Raw genomic sequence first — 17396 nt, forward strand, 5'->3', positions numbered from 1 at the left:
CAGTGTCCGATAGAATGAACGTTTCATGTTGAGAAAAAGACCCTTTCTACAGGGCGCTCTCTAAATCCCTTTCTCCTCCTCTCCCTCATCCAGAGAGGAACGCCGTAAACATGGCATCCTCCTCCTTAAAAAACCATATGGTGATCCGCCATGTGCTGCATAGTGCAAGGCCACCTTGCGTTTTCATCTGGACTGCCATGCTCTCCTTCTCATTAACATATTTGACCAGACTCCTTTGCATGGGTGCGCAGCTCCAGGCACCCCGGCCGGTGCTGTTCTCGCAAAGGCGCCCAGCTGTCACAGTAATTGTGCTGCGAGCGGAACCCCTGGGTCTGGGCTGGACACACGCGGGCGCGGAAATCTGGTGCAGTGCCGGCAGACACCACGTGGTTTCTCCATGAAGTATTGCGTGTTTTCGGTTTACCTATGCGTGGCCTAAAAGGCGGGTTTCCATCTTTCTTCGTTTCCGGATCCCTGTGGCACCTGGAGAGAGCTTTGATCATGGTTGTTGGTTGAAATGCTCACTGAATTGGACGGCAGCGTTGGAATTGCACGAATCTGAATAGGTTCTAAGTTTAAGACGTTGAACGCAGGAGGCGATGACTGTGGTGGTTAGTGTTACAGGTAGGATGACCGACTGTCCCAGTTTGCCCAGGACACAGGCGGTTCCAGGGCTAAAACGGGAACGTCGCAGGCTCCGGCACCAGACAGCCTGGGTTTGAATCCTGGTCCCACCACTGGCCAACCGCGTGACTCAGCTTTCTATTTGTAACATGTAAATAACAACCCATTTACCACCGGGCTTCGGAAACGAATAGGCTAACCTGTACAAAGCACTTAGGACTGCCTGGGAGCGCGGGGCAAGCCCAGCAAATTATTCTAAGAGCGCCTGGCGATCGCGTCTCCTACCTGAGGGCAGGCGAGGCCACTGCCAATAATCCTGGCCAGCGTCCGTACGTCTTTTTAAAACAGCGGACGTCGTGAACCTGAAACCGGGGAGAGTTTATTGCAAAAGCAATGGGATCTTGAGACAGAACGAACCAGCCTTTGCAGACATTGGCAAGTAACACGTCCAAGTGGGAACCCTTTTCTATAATTACAATACTTTATAATGAGACAAGGGCTGGAGAGATTTGTAGGTGTGGGGAAAAGTATCTTGAGATAAACAATATGATCCCATCTATTTTAGATGGCTGTTGTACTACGTGACTCTTTCCCTATGTGCACACGTGTGCGCGCACGTGCACACACACGCACACACACACCCCACACCCCAGACCACAATGCCAGTGTTATTACTGGGACCTTGAAGATTTCCCAAAATTATCCAAGGGAGGGAAATAAAAGAAAAGAAGCAGGGCAGGATAAGCCTCTTCCACCTAAATCAATGCCATTGACAAGTCCCTGAGCTCTGGTCTCTTTGATTCCCGCCCTCCCCACCCCCCTTCCCGGTGGAGATGTCCCTTATCCCTACTTCATAGACAAGCTGCAGTCGATGTGTAAATATTTTGCCATCACCAGGCCCTGATTTCTTCATCTAAGTGCCCTGAAGTCTTCAGTCCACCTGAGAAAGAACACGGAGGCCCTATCGTCTTACATGGAAACCAGGGCATGTGCCGAGAGCCAAGCCATGAAGGAATCGCCGGGGCCGGGAAAGCCAGGACTAGCCAGTTCCTGGAGCTGGGGCTCCTGGGCCAGCGCACCCCCTCGCTGCTCACCCGGCCTTGTTTTTCCCTGGGCTTTGGCGATGTGAGCTCGGGTCATCGGGAGGAAGGGAGACGTGGCCAACCACCGGGATGTCAGGTCTGTGCTATCAAATCTGTGGGTGTCGGGGACGTCTGTGTGGCTGAGCTGTGACCTTGCTATGCAGATCCGAATCCTTTCACTCTTCAGACTCTAAGATACCCTCGGGAGGGTAAGGGAGCTGTTTTCTTGTTTTCTCCTGCTTTTTAGAAGAAAGAAGCAAAGCCCCTCAAGAATTTGAGTTTACTTTAAAAAAACAAGAAAGGACCCAGGGTCCGTCAGCATCACCTAGGCTGCCATTTCCAAGTGCAAGTGAAAGATTGTGGATGGGGCATTGAATCACACCCGGCGGTGGTACCAGTCGCTCCCTCACCTGTCCCTCCTATTCCTCCACCTACCCATCCTCCTTAGCCCTCCACCTGCATGTGGAAGAAGGTCTCAGCCGGCGCCAGTGTGTCTCCTAACTCCTCTCCGACAGCTGCTCACCGGCCTCGTTAGCCAAGACCGGCGGCCTGGGGCTCAGTCTTCAGAGTCGGCAGGCTCTCTCTTGAGTTGAATAACATGGCTTCGCTTGCTTTTTATTTACCTTCCCAGCTGGCCTTCTTTTCCATGTATTGCACTACACAGAGTTTTTCTGTAAAATATAAGTGTGCCTGTTTAAAGACAGCTATCAAGTACTTGTAGCAAGGTAAGTCCAATAGGTCAAAAAATCATGGAACTAGTATAGGAACAGCCCAATTTGAGGAACCACAAAGTCCTCCACTGTCAAGAGACAGTATAATTCTTTCATCCATCCACCCACCCATCCACCCTCCCATTCCTTCACACACCCATCCATCCATTCATCCATCTACCCTCCCATTTCTCCACACACACATCTATCCATCCATCCATCCATCCACCCATCCATCCATCCTTCCACCCTCCCATTCCTCCACACACCCATCCATTCATCCACCCATCCACCCTCCCATTCTTCCACACAGCCGTTCATCCATCCATCCATCTATCTACCCACCCATCCACCCATCCACCCATCCACCCTCCCATTCCTTCGCACACCCATCCATCCATTCATCCATCTACCCTCCCATTTCTCCACACACACATCTATCCATCCATCCATCCATCCATCCACCCATCCACCCGTCTACCCTCCCATTCCTCCACACACCCATCTATCCATCCACCTATTTATCTGTCCATCCATCCACCCATCCACCCGTCCACCCGTCTACCCTCCCATTCCTCCACACACCCATCTATCCATCCATCCATTTATCCATCCATCCACCCATCCACCCTCCCATTCCTCCACACACCCATCTATCCATCCACCCATTTATCTGTCCATCCATCCATCCATCCATCCATCCATCCACCCTCGCATTCCTCCACACACCCATCTATCCATCCACCCATTTATCCATCCACCCTCCTGTCCATCCAACAAACATGTACTGAGTATCAACTGTGTTGTGCTGAACTTTGTGGGTCAGGGAGCAAAGCCCTTGGCCTTAAGGCGTGGTCGGGGAGATAGCAAACAAACAAACTCAATAGTGAGGGAACGAGGGCAAATAGAAAAGATGTCCTGTAGAATCTCCTTTGTATCAAGTTACTGGAGAATTGTATATCACTTCATAGAACTGTTGACATTCACATAGAATTTTATTTAAATAAAGTTTTTCAAAAGGCCACCTGGTCCATAGCATGAGAAGTCAGAATGGTGGTTTCCGCTGGAGAGGAGTCTGAGGTCGCGTCCTGGCCCCGTTCGCTGCAGGGATTGGTCACACCAGCGCGTTCACGTTGCGGAAATCCAACTCTTCCCCTTCTGTAGAGGAAGACACAGGCGAGGCAGCATGCCCAGGGCCGCTCAGTTGGTCAGTGACAGAGCCAGGTTCCAAATCCAGGCTTTCGGACTCAGCCCCTGCCCTCTTAACCACCAGGCTGCCCCCCTCCCTCCTGGGAGCACGGGGTGATGTGCTGGGCCGGCCGGCGGTGATGGAGGAAGAAAGGGTGGCTGCAAAGGCAACCGGGGTGAACACAGGCAGCAGTGGAAGGGGGAGACGAGCATGCTGGTGAGAAGCAAGGCTTTGGATGCTGCCTCTGCCACGTGCTGGCTGTGTGAACGCCGCACAGGAACTCACCTCGCTGAGTTCTCGAATTCTCATCTATCCGGTCAAGTTCATGTAGGAACCGTGTTGACGTGATGTGGCCTCGTGTAACTGAGAAAATGGATACGGCGGGTTACTCATATTGTGGCAGATGGGTGAAAGGTGGGTACTGTGATAATGACATAATATAGAACCACTATGAATATTACTCTGATGATTCTGAGCCGCCTTTAGAAGCTTTAGTTGCAACCGCTGTTGCCCTGACGATGGGGAGCAAAGTGTTTTATCCTTTGAGGTGTTAGCCAACAGCCCCCCGTCCAGCCTCACTCTTGGAACTGAAGACTCCTTATAGGTTCTGGGGTGGATTTTGGAAGCCAATGGAATTTGGTCGCCCTTAGGAGGGAAGGCATGTCATGTGCTTAAAGAGATGTTCTCACAAGTACACGCAGGTCCCGCGAGGGGCGAAGCGATCTGAGTCCCTCCCGGGTGATGTCAATCGGACAGATCTTTCCCAGAATCGGCGATCTGGCCACGAAAGCCCTGGCAATGTGCCACGGACATCGGCCTTCGCAAGGAGGACGTGTTGTCCACGTGGGAAGTGTTTCCCAGACCTCAGATGGGGGCCGCGGTGGCGAACAGCATGTTAATAAGCGACGCTCCCAATGCAGGCACTTTCATTGCAAGTGGGGGCAAAGATGTGGTTCGGCCAGGCAGGAGCCACGGCCAGGGCGTGTTCTAAAGGCGCGTGCTTTCCATGTGTCCTTTTCATTGCATGTTGTGGATCCTTTTCCAGGCTCCTGAGGGCCAGGAATCCGAAAGAAAATGCTGGGCGGCCAGAAGTCACGATACCTGTGTTACATCTGGGGGTTCCCAGCTCCCCTCCCCTCCCCCAAACCCCCACTTCCTAGAGCTGCTTGGTCGCCCTGGCGTTGAGAAAAGAGCATGTGGCTCACGCTCCGGCGCCGACCCGAAAACCATTTGAAGTGAAAGCACGTTGCCAGCTTCCACTTTCTTCACAGCATCCTTTTCCGCTTCTACTTTCCCTTTAAAGAAAAAAAATCCCGACTTAAGAAAACTTGATCCGCATGCAGCAAGCTGGCCCCAGCTCTTTCTTCCTGTGCTGCCCGGGACGGAGGGACGAGGGCAGGCCGCAGGGCCTCGGGGATCCCAGGGAGGAGGTGCCAGAGGGGGCCAGGCCACGGGGCCTCCGCGGGGGGGAACATCCCATATCTCCGTTCCCCTGGATGCTGCGGGTCGGACGGGGCTCATGGGCTCTATTCCGGGTGACAGAGGCCGGTGGCTGGCGTTTTACCTGCGAGCAGCCCTGGGAGGCCGCGGGCAGCTTGTGTGATGGCAGCCACGGGAGGGCAGGGAGTCAGAGGCCTCCTGGCAAGGGCAGCAGAAAGCCATGTGGCGAGGGCCGCGGGCTGGGCCGGGAGGAAGGAGCGCACCGCTTCCCTCCGCCCGGGCGGCTTCCTGCCCCTCCCGCCCTCCACGCAGCGGCTGTCTGGACTCCACGCGGGAGCGAACGCCGCATCAATTACTTGAAAGGAAGCCGAGCCTATTCCCGAAGGGTTGGCAGCAGAACTGGTCATTGTTGAGAAAGGGGAAGGAAAAAAAAGGTGCATATACGCCCCTCGCTCCCCTCGTTTCAAAGGCCTCTTGGGTTGGTGACTGCGGCTTTTGACAAACAAAACAAAACACCGAAACAGAATTCTCAGGGACTCTCCTTAGCCCCTCCATAAACCCAGCCTTAAGGGCTCACAACTTCATCCTTCGATCTTCACTCCCAGGTGGATGCAGGCTGCAGCCGAGCGGACCCTCCTGACCCCCGGGAGCTCCTTTGCAATCGCCAGAAAGGCAGGCGTGGGGCTTCCTGGCCGACGTTCAGTGCCCGCGGATGCTTGGCCTTCCTGTCAGGCTGTGATTAATTCGGGGCCACTTCAGTTTTGCTAACTTTCATCCCTAATGGGCGCGCTGACGTTTTTATTTGAGCCTCCCCTGCGCCGTCCAAAACAACCTCCGTGGGCAACAGAAACCGCCGCCTCATTGCCAGCGAGCAGCTGTTCCCTCTCCTCCGTCCACAGCCCGGTTCCCGACCGGGGGTTTGGAGCTGGGAGCCCGTGGAAAAGCACGGGCCAGCGACAGCGGCGTGTCAGGTGGAGTGATTGAATGGCTCCCTTTTTCCCCGGGCTGTGTCTGAGCTGGAATCGGGGCCAAACAAAGCCCTTCGCCTCTAAATATAGCGTTGGTTTGGCCCCGGGCCCTCACTGTCTTGTTTTCCATTCTTCCCAGCCCTAAAACAAATACAGGGGGGCTCCACTTCTTTCTTTCTTTCTTTCTTTCTTTCTTTCTTTCTTTCTTTCTTTCTTTCTTTCTTTCTTAACCCAGATTTGCATATTCCTTGGGTCAGACTGTATCCTGGAAATGGAAGTTCATGCACAATTAATCTGATTTTCTGGTTAATTGCAGGCTAGCCAGAAAACTGCTCTGAAAAGTCCCTCCTACCCCCAGAGGCCGCTGAGACAGTGTTCAGACACTTTCTTACAAGCAGGAACTCGGGACAGAGAGAGGAACAGGCATCTGGGTGCACAGGTCCCCACGGGGGTCAAAGGTGGCGTCTGTGGACACTGCCCAGGTACCCGGACTCCCATTTTCTGTGCCGCCCACTCCGGTTCTGAACCATTTTTGTAGTTGGGTCGTTCCTTCTTGTGTTCCCTGCCAGCGGGTTTTTTAAAGTTGTTTTCTTGATGGCAGGGGCGCCAGCAGGCCTTCAGGGTCCCATGCGGGCCACTGCCCTGTCGGCCTGGAGGTCCCGGAGCCTGGGTGTGATGGGTGCCTCTAGGGGAGCCTTGCTTTCCTGTCATCTGCTCCTCTCCCGGGGTAGGCTGAACTCAGCGGTTCTAATCCTGGCCGGTTTGGCTTGGTGGATAGAGCACTGGCCTGAAGATCAGAGGGTCCCGGGTTCGATTCCGGTCAAGGGTTGGTACCTTGGTTACAGGCTCCTCCCTGGCCCAGGCCCTGGTGAGGGCATGTGCAGGAGGCAACTAATCGATGTGTCTTTCTCACATCAGTGTTTCTCTCTGTCTTTCCCTCTCTCTTCCACTCTCTCTAAAAATCAATGGAAAAATATCCCCGGGTGAGGATTAACAACAACATGGTTCCAGATTTTGGAACCCAGATAGCTGAGGTCCTGTTCTTCAATCTTATGTTGCAGTGCATTGTAAGGACAGCCCTTCCTGAATGTTGGCATAACTGAGGCAAAAAGAAAAAAAGGAAAAGAAAAAGAAAGGGGAGAACAACCACTCTTTTAAAACGATTTCTCTATTTTTTTTTATTATAAAAGTCTAATAACTTCAAACGATACCGAAAAGTAAAAGACAGTGAAAAAGTCTGCTCACGTCTTGTCGAAATAAGTACTTTACATGGAAAAAAAAATAACGTTGGGCCCAGGCCATGGGGAGGGGGCGTGGCCCTGGTCTAGATGTGGTTACAGGCCAGGCTCCTCCATCCAGGCCTCGCCCTCCCACCTGCTTCCCCTGCCTTCCAAGCATCACAGAACCGCTGCCAGCTGCTCGCTCCACTGGAAGGCCCGGACGGGAGCGGTGCTATTCAGGGACATGCACGGATCACGACAACCTGACGCTGCCCCGGGCCCAGAGTGCTATCTTTGGATCAGGCTGGACACCAGAAACCTGCTCGTTTCTGCCGTATTTATTCAGCCCGGGGTAAGGCATGACACAGTGTATGTGTGGTCAACCGTCGGCTGCGTCACTGCCCTCCCTGGATGGGGCCTTGGATGCTGCCCGCAGCGGGGCCCTGTGCACCCACCCCCAGGCAGCTGGCCTGGGCACTCAGCAGGTGCCCATTCGCCTTACTCTTCTGGCCCCAGCTCTGGGGATTTTGCAACTGCCTTTGACATGGAACTTCTGTTCTCATTGCCCCCTTCTGAGAGCCCTGGGTGTGTCCTGCCTCCAGACCCCCTTGGCTTGTAATATGGTGCAACCTTGTGCCTTTCAAAGTGGCTCTGCGCTCCACGGTCATGCCGAAGGCTGCTGGGAGCGCGCTGAAGTGCTGCTTTGTTCAGCAACCAGAAACGTTACGACTTTGGAAAAGCAGGAACGCTCTGACCGAAGGCCGGGAAGGTACTTGGCTTCCCCACCCACCCACCCAATGTGCAGAGACCATCTGAATAGACAACATTAGGAAAGCATACCCAGCATGGTTGCTTAAAATTCACAGCTGTCAACATCAAGTATTGGGTGTGAGAGAAAGAATGCATGAAACGGGGGGTTAACAACATAGCTGCCTGCAGATGGGAGGGTTCTGGGCATCTGGGACCCGCTGGCATTGTCTGCTGGGTTTGCAGAGGCTCATTTGCATTCCAGGACAAAGGTTCCTCATCGGAGACCCTTTCTCTCCCTCCTCCTCCTCCTCCCCCTCCTCCTCCACCCCCTCCCCGGAGAGGCGCCTGGCCATCAGCAGTGAAGACCCCCAGCCTCTGGCCTCCGGCCTCCCATCAGGAACCTCCAGGAAGGAACACAGATCCGTTATTTTAACACAACGTGGGCACAAAGTGGAGTTTTCACGGCGGAGGAAGCTGGGGAGAAGCCAAAAGAACGGGGCCTTTTATTTGCAGGGGACACTCCAAGGAAGCGGGTTGAGCGGGAGGCCGGCGTTGGTGAATCAAGTTGTTAGAGAAAGTGCAGCCTGTGGCCTGAGCTCGGCTCCGAGGGCCCCGCTGTCAGCGTGCAGCACTTTGCACGGGAGGCCTAAGGGGGCTGTAGATGACACTGTTCGCCTGCTTCCCCGTCATAGAACAAGTTCACCCCCTTCCCCTACACAACACTCACACACACACACACACACTCACACACACACACACACACACAACACCACACGCACACACACACACACACACCACACACACACTCACACACACAGACACACACACGCACACACACACACTAACACACACACACTCACACACACACACACACTCACACGCACACACACACTCACACACACACACACACTCACACGCACACACACACTCACACACACACACACACACTCACCACGCACACACACACCTCACACAACACTACACACACACACTCACACACACACTACACACTCACACGCACACACACACACTCACACACACACACTCACACACACACCACACACACTCACACACACACTTACACACACACTCACACACCACACTCACACACACACACTCACACACTCACACACCACACACACACTCACACACACACTCACACACACACACTCACACACACACACTCACACACACACTCACACACACACACTCACACACACACACTCACACACTCACACACACTCACACACACACTCACACACACACACACTCACACACACACACACACATACACACTCACACACACACACACTCACACACACACATACACACACTCACACACACACTCACACACACACACTCACACACACACATACACACACACACTCACACACACACATACACTCACACACACATACACACACACTCACACACACACACATACACACTGACACACTCACACACACACACACTCACACACACTGACACACACACACTCACACACACACACAGACACACACACACAGACACACTCACACGCGCACACACACACACTCACACACACACACACACACACACACAATCACACTCTCACACTCTTCCTACCGCCTGGGAGAGAAGACCGTTTTTTCCAATTTAATAAACAGGACTGACAACAGAAGATGCAGATTTACCCTTTTTCCTCTTAGGCCTGTATATTTGCACCCAGAACCCGCGCGTGCGTTCCGCGGGTGCTGGCGCCGCAGCCCGTTAGCAAGTGCGTCCAGCCCGCAGAGTCTGAAGCCGTGTCTTAGGGCTCCTGTGAGAAGCAGCCGGGATGTGGCCCCAAGAAATGTTTAAAAAACGCACTGAGACCAAGGCTGGTGCCGGCGCCGTGTCTGATGTGAAACGCCGGGGAGAAGCGGTGTTTCAGTGGCAAAGGCCAGGGCGGCCTCGGAGGCCGGCATTCGGGACTCGGGGGCTCCAGTCGCTGGGCTAGTTCCTGAGGGGGTGACGCTGGGAGTGCCTCTGTTCCTTACCCTTGCCCTTGGACCCAGAAACCTTTGGGCTTGGAATTCGGTGCCACCCACTGGGCCGCTGTTCCACCCTCAGCCCAAGTGACAAAGATCGTGAGAACTGGGCCCAGCACCCTGACCTATCTGGCACAGTGTGTGTGGGGGGGTGGGGGGTAGGGGGGAGGAATCCCGGGCTATCTGCCACCTTTCCTGCCCCCCCCCCCAGTGTCCCCAGAAGAAAGGGTACCAGTCCGCCGTCCCTGCACAGATGGGGGAACAGCACAGGGAAGATGACTTAACTGAGGCCGGGGCACCCAAAGGACACTGATTTCTGAGGCCGTGGCATGAGGCGCCGTGAGTCTGGGGGTGATGGCTGCCCAGCCTGCCCCCGAGAGTGGCCCCATGATGTCACCCAGGGCCTTGACCGCAGCCCTTTAAATCAGGGGCTCCCCCGCCATGGTTTCTAATGGCCTTACTCCCAGGCCCGAGGGGCAGGGGAAAGCATTTTTCTCTTTTAAGCACCAAAGAAACCCTCCCGTGTAAGTAGCAGAGAGAGAGGAAAAGTAAGTCTCCCAGAGCCTATGAGATCTCCCCGGGCCTGCAGAGCGAGGCCTCCGGACGGTCCAGGCAGGACGGTGCGTGGGAGCCTGAGAACGTCCCCCTTCATTTGGGGAGAGCATGCTGGGGTGGCGAGCGGGGGGCGGGGGCTCCCGGTGGCATCTTCAGAACTCCGTCTGCACTTGCCTCTGACTGCCGTGGGCGACCCCGGCCAGCTGGGCAGCGGCAGACTGGTCTCTGCCCGCACCTGGGCCTTGTGCCACGCGGTCATATACCTGCGTCCAAATGAGAGGGCAGATGAGGTCGTGGGGCGCAAGAGCCTTCTAAACGCTAAAGCACGGGACAAATGGCGCCTGTTTTCATCCTCGGCCGATAGCACAGGCCCTTTCCTGCCAAGGAGAACTTTTTTTTGGTCTGAGTTTTCTCATTGTTAACACATATCTATTGAGTGCCTACCGCTGACCAGGCGGCCAGCGCATGCCACTGCCCTCGTCCCATGCACAACAGCCTTCATCGAAGCTTCTCATGGTCAGCAAGGTGGCCCGGGACCTGGCCCTGTGACCTGGCCCTGCAGCCTCTCCATCTTCACCTCCCTCGATCGACCCCTTTCCCAGCTGCCCCGGCTGGTGCCCTCCTGGCTGTGCCTCAAACACACCCACATTATTTTGACCTGAAAGCCGTTGGATTTGCAGTTACACCTGCCTGGAGGACACTCGCCTGCTCAGGTCTCTGTTCGACTGTCGCTTCCTCAAGGGGCCATGCATGGCCACGCTCTCCAGGCCTTCCCCGTCCCGGGCGCGCTCTGCCTCCCACCTTGATCCCAGGTTCTTTGTAGCTCTCATCATAGGATGAAATGGTCAGAGAACATGTGTGTCAGTGCGTGAGTGTGTGTGTGTGTGTGTGTGTGTGTGTGTGTGTGTGTGTGTGTGTCGCTTGTTTCCCTACTAGAATACATGCCCTCTCTGAGGTGTATCTTGCCCAGGGCTGTATGCCCAGGGTACCCAGCACATAGGAGGTGCTCTACAAACATATGTGGGATGAATGCAACCCACCGGGGATGCAAAGATGGAAAGAAATCAAGGGGCTGACGGTCCTGCCCTTCATCTGTTGGGATTGGGTTTAGAAGGGAAGCAAGAGTAATCAGCAACTCGATGTTTGCTTTGTGACTTAGTATCTTAGATCTGGAGAGACTCCAGATCTTTTTTCAGATGAGACCCTCATCCACGTGAGATTGAGGATCTGGTGTCCAATGTGGCCTTGGGTCCAGGAGCTTGGGTGTGAGAAAAAGAAGGACCCAGCTCAGAGACTTCAGCACCCAAGATGAGCCAGCCAACAGCCATTAGCCTGGCCAGCCATGGCCTTATCCTAGGGATTTCCCACCTGACACGGGAGAGAGAAAAGAGTTTTCCTCTCCAGTCAAAGAGGTGAGGATGGGAGGCCAGGGACAGCCATTAGCGAGAAAGTTCTAGCTTCATGGCAACAGCCACGGAAGAGAGATGCGAGGACGAGAGATGGTGATAGAGATAGAGAGAGACTCCACGGCCTGGTTTCATTTCCATGTCCCCTTTCCCTAAAGATCTGTGCCACGCGATCCCCCTTTCTGCCTAAACTGGCTCAGGCTGGGTTTATTTACTTACTTTTTTATCAACCACAAGTGCTCCGACTATATTTTTATTTAAACTAGTTATTTCATTATTATAATATAAGCACACACATTTAGTTTAAAAATGCAAACACTCCTGGAGATAATAGCATGAGACTTGGTCTTCCTCCCTGTACCTCCCCCTACCCCCCGCCCAGCGGCCCCCCGCCCCCACCCCGCCTCCCCTGTCTCCTTCCCCAGAGGTAACCAGCAACCACTTGTTAAACTGATTACCCTTCAGACTGTCATTTGACCAACTTCTGGCAAGCATTTTGAAAAGCAGCAGAAAATCCTTTGTAATTTTGATTTATCTGATTGTAATATATATTACTCCTGGAGATTTCCAAACAATGGGTTATTCAACCATTTATTTCAGTCAGCTTTGTCCGCATTAGTAAATGTTTTGACATGAGCCATTTATTTCGGAGATGAATGATTCATCGGGGTATTTCTCAACAACATAAAATAATACCCTGGGTGAGGGCAGGGCCGGCTTCTTGGCAGGGGCCGAGCTGTTCCTTCTCACATTCCTCACGCCGAGTATTGTGCTCTGCGCGGGGAGTGGGCGCCGTGTGTGTGGAACGGGCGAGGAATCCGGTGAACGGAAGCCGGGACAGCAGGGGCGAGAAAGAAGCTCTGTGGAGCGCTTCCCACGCACCCACCGCGGCCTTGGCAGGCTCCGTGGCTGTGAGTGGTCACCGTCACCCCGGGCGGCTCTGCTTCCGGCCCCTCCTCCTGCTCATTCTTTTGCTTTTCTTTCCATGATGTGGCGGCCGCACGCCTCGCCAACGAGTGCATTTCGCTTGGGTTAACCGTGTTGGTTTCTGGTGCTTGCAACTCAAGAACCCTGAGAGAGGAACTGGGGTACCCAAACAGGGTCAGCGGCCCTGGCCGGTTTGGCTGAGTGGATAGAGCATTGGCCTGGGGACTGAAGAGTCCTACATTCAATTCCGGTCAAGGGCACAGGCCCAGGTTTCGGGCTTGATCCCCAGGGTGTGTGTGTGTGGGGGGGGCGGGAATGCAGGTGGCAGCCCATCCATGATTCTCTCTCATCATTGATGTTTCTATCGTTCCCTCTCCCTTCCTCTCTGAAATCAATAAAAATATCTTTAATAAAAAATAAAAGTAGGGTCAGTGGCCTGGGCAGGAGAAACGGACATTGTTAGCCCATCACAAATGAGGAAAAGGGAGGTACGAGCCCTACGACGCGCTTGGCTCCGGGCCACGGGGCTAGGGAGTGGCCGAGCAGGAATGCACTTGGGTCTGTCCAGGTACAACAGCGGGGCCCCTCCCACCGCCCAGCAGCCAGGTGCCAAGATTCCGGCAAGGGAGCAGCTCGTTTCTAGAGACGGGAAGAGCGTGACTGAGCTTGCCTGGGTCTCACCCAGAAGTCGGTCTGCGTTTGTTTTGAGGAAGACGGCCTCTTCCAGAAGTCTGCACATTTTATCCCGGGAGAATTTTCCAGATCCCGGTTGGTGCCATGGCATGCCTTAGACACGTAGAAGACAATAGTTAGAAAGTCCTACGAGAGAACCTCAAGCACCCTCCTCCTATGGGTCTTTCCTATCTCCAGATGCTTCCCTTGGCCCCATTCACCATGTGATGAGAGAGGAAGAGGGACCTACTGCATGACAAATATCGATCATGTGTATGTTTTCGTTGTAATTCTTTATCTTACACAGCATCGCAAAGGGGTCAGGGGCACAGGCTCCAGAGCCAGGTTTCCTGGCCTTGAATACCAGCTCCGCCACTTGTCGTGCACCTCTGTGGTACGGGATGAATTGGTTCCTAGCTCCGTGCCTCTGCTTTCTCATCTGTAAAATGGGTATGATAACAAAGCCTCACGCCTCCCAGGATTGCTGGAAGGATTGAACCGTTAACAAACGCAAAGCACCCAGAACAGAGGCCCGGCACCTGGTCGGTGCTGTGTTTGCCAGTCACATTCATTTCTCTTCATTTCCAATTTTAACGTTTAAATATTTTCTGATTAAACGTCAAGCTTTTGGGGAACCTGAGCAGATGAAATGCTCTTGAGTCCTGTAGGCACATAGGTGTGAATTTTGCCGTTCCGGACAGTAGCTCCGAGTCTGCGATGAAGGCATAGGTCTTAAAACACCAGATGACTGGTAGCAGTAGGCGTATGAGTAGAGTCCTGCTTCCTGGATAGTCTAATTATTCTTTCCTCTTTGACACGATTCCATGTTTAGCTGCATAACATTAAGCAATACTCCTGCAGTTCGGGAAAGGGCAATTTGGAGAGACCAGACCCAGGGTTCTTAAAGCTGTGATGTATGGTTCAGTGAAAGTGTAAGTAGGTCAGCTACCTCTAACAGAATTAGCTGAAATTATGCAAGCTATTACACTGGATATTACTATTTGAACATTTTGTATAAACCGCAGTTAATACACATTCGTCTTTATGGGGATGAATCAAGACTTAAAACTAATTCTGGCGAATTAAGAATGGCCTTTTCCAGGAATTAACTACCACAATTTGACTGCAGCTGTAAAAATTTTATTAGGCAATACATCTGACCTCAGATTGGAAACTTGTGTTGGAACCCGTTTAGGAAATAATTATCGCTGTGTTGTTAATTTTATATTTGCCTAATAAAACACAGCAGGAGCAACGGGGCTGGGTGAATGGAACAAAAGCAAGCCCTCGGACAGGCTGTTACAGGAGCGCTTTCAACCTCGCCGGAACGCGGGTGCGGAATGTGTACGTCTGACAGATGCTGTTTCCTGCTGAGGTGGCGGAATTAATAGTTCCCGGCTACCAGACGGTGGGAGAGAAACGCGGGGATGTTGTTTCTATCACTCTCACCGGGCAATGAGAAGTGTCACCAGGAGCATGCCTTAAAGCTGTTGGCTTTGGTAACGCTGAGCTTCCTCACGTACGTATGACCTCAGGAAAACACCACCTGTGCACACGTGCGCCCTGACCTTGACCCTCCGCCTGCCCACGTGTTCCTGTCTGTCCAGTTGGTATGGCGAAGAGTGTTAACAGGGAAAGACCAGCTTCTCTTGGAAGCAAAACCAGGTCTTTGTTACCGTGTCAGCATCGTTGGTCTCGTGGAGAGAGGGCTGATTATGTCATGCAGTTGTGTGAGTGCTATGATGCCCCCTGATGCTCGGATGACCGTCTACTAGGACCTTCTAGAAGCATCTCGAAGACATAATATGAGGCTAGACACTGAGTCAGTAGCTACTTGCTGGTGGCCGCTGTGGACGGTGCCATCCAGTATTGGGGACACGGAGCGTCTTTGGGATGGGGCACCCCATAGCGTGGATTCCCTTCCCTGTCCTCTCACGACCCTTCAGGTTGTACCAACCAGGACACCTCAGCCTGGTGGTGGGATGTCTTTAACACCTTTCAAACCCTTACTCATCTTCATTCCTACCAACAGAGTGGGGAGAACTCGGGCACAGAGCCCCGGGGGGCAATGGCAGGCGGCCGGGGTCCAATGATACGGAATTGTTTGCCTGCTTGTTGTAGGGCTGTATTTGATTTAGGGGAAGAGAGCATGGGTTTTCATGGGCGCTAGGGATTGAATGCCGACTCTAAAGCCAATTTAAGCATATAATCACTTGATTTTAAGGGAAACTGTTAGGTAAATCTTAATACGCAGTCCCCTGGACACGGCAAAATCCACAAGGTTGTTGTAAGAGGCGTAGAGGGTCCGCTCAAAAGTTTGTAACCGGAGAGAGGTTAATGAGACCATTCGTCACATTAATTATGGTCCCTGGCACACGATTAGGGGAACCCCAAAGAGCTCACTATCTCTCAAGCTAGATCCGGGGGGGAAGGGAGGGTTCTGAGGATTGGAGATGGGTGACAGGGGGCCTGTGTGATGGAGGTAACTCTAAAGTGAAAGCTTGAAGTGAGGAAGTCACTGTATGGGATTCAGAAACCGCAGCACCTGGCCTGGCTCCCAGGGGCTCTGCACATCGCGAGGAGGCCCCTGATGCCTTTGTTTTACTCAATGGAACAAAGGGCTCAGGAGCGAGACGTAGGTCAGAGCGCGAGCTTGGGGTCAGATCCTACAGCGTGGTGAGCACCAAGCCAAAGCGTGTGCACCAACCTGAGCACCACGCCGAGGCAGGGCTGATTTTCAGACGTTCCACCTTGCAGAGCCCTTTCAGTGGCCCAGCTCCTGACTTCAGAGTGGACGTTACGGCCTCTTATTGACAGCGCGCAGGCTCAGGCAGGTAAGATGTTGGTTACGGCAGGGTGCGGTGAAGGCCGCGGCAGAGGGGCCGTGGAAGCAGGAGAAAGACACCTCACTCCCGGTGGGTCAGAAGGGCTCCTGGGGGGTGGAGGGTGCCCTGGGGGAGATGAAGGAAGGGCAGCTGTTGGCCCAGCAAAGGAAGGCAGAGAGAGCGGTGGGAGCAAAGGTCCTGGTGACCACTGTGCTTCCTGCAAGGATGCACTTGTCTGGGCGATTTGGGTAGCAGGGCACAGAAAAGGCACTCAGCTAGTGCAGGTGAGAATATGGGGTGATGATAAGGACACTACGGTGCCCTGGGATCCAGGGACAATGCTGCCGGGTTAGACTATCAGAGGCCAAACGGCCAATGCTATTCTTCTCTCGCCCACGGCTACATCACTTCTATCTCTGTGCGTCCTTGCCTTGTCCATTTCTGTCTATTTGTCTCTCTTCCTTGACTTCCATCTGACTCAGTGTAGCCACCAGCGCACAACACTAGGCGACCCGACTGCACAGCCCTAACTCACTCAGCCTCTCAGCTCCCATGCCCAAGAGAGGACCCGGATCCCCCCACCCCCCACCTTGGTTTAGGCAGAGTTCTTGGCACCAGACTATGCTACAGACTGTCTAGAGCAGCGGTCACCAACCTTTCGGACCTCATGGACCACCAGTGGTCCACGGACCACCGGATGGCGGCCGCTGCTCTAGAGAGTTGTTGTCTTTGGGTCAGAACCTGTGGTCCAATAAGAAGTGGCCAGGAGGGAGAGAAGATACATATTGATTTCAGAGAGGAAGGGAGAGAGAGATGAAAAATCAATGATGAGAGAAAAATCATCGTTCGGCTGCCTCCTGCATGCCCCCGACTGGGGATCGAGCCCGAAACCCGGGCACATGCCTTGACTGGGAATCAAACCGTGACCTCGTGGTTCATAGGTTTAACGCTCAACCACTGAGCCGCACCAGACAGTCTGGAGCTATGGCTCTTAATGCCCAAGTACCCAGAGGTTTCGG

General features: G+C 53.6%; 1 long non-coding RNA gene across 1 annotated transcript in view; it reads left to right on the top strand.

Annotated features, from left to right (window-relative positions):
* Positions 1 to 1657: 1657 nt before the first annotated feature.
* Positions 1658 to 17396, top strand: part of LOC118674621 — a 121843-nt gene continuing 106104 nt past the window's right edge. Inside the window, exon 1 of the long non-coding RNA XR_004973681.1 lies at positions 1658 to 1803. This is a non-coding gene — a long non-coding RNA (uncharacterized LOC118674621). The remainder of the gene's footprint in view (positions 1804 to 17396) is intronic.

The sequence above is a fragment of the Myotis myotis genome, unplaced genomic scaffold (assembly GCF_014108235.1).
Source record: "Myotis myotis isolate mMyoMyo1 unplaced genomic scaffold, mMyoMyo1.p scaffold_m19_p_19, whole genome shotgun sequence".
Taxonomy (NCBI): domain Eukaryota; kingdom Metazoa; phylum Chordata; class Mammalia; order Chiroptera; family Vespertilionidae; genus Myotis; species Myotis myotis.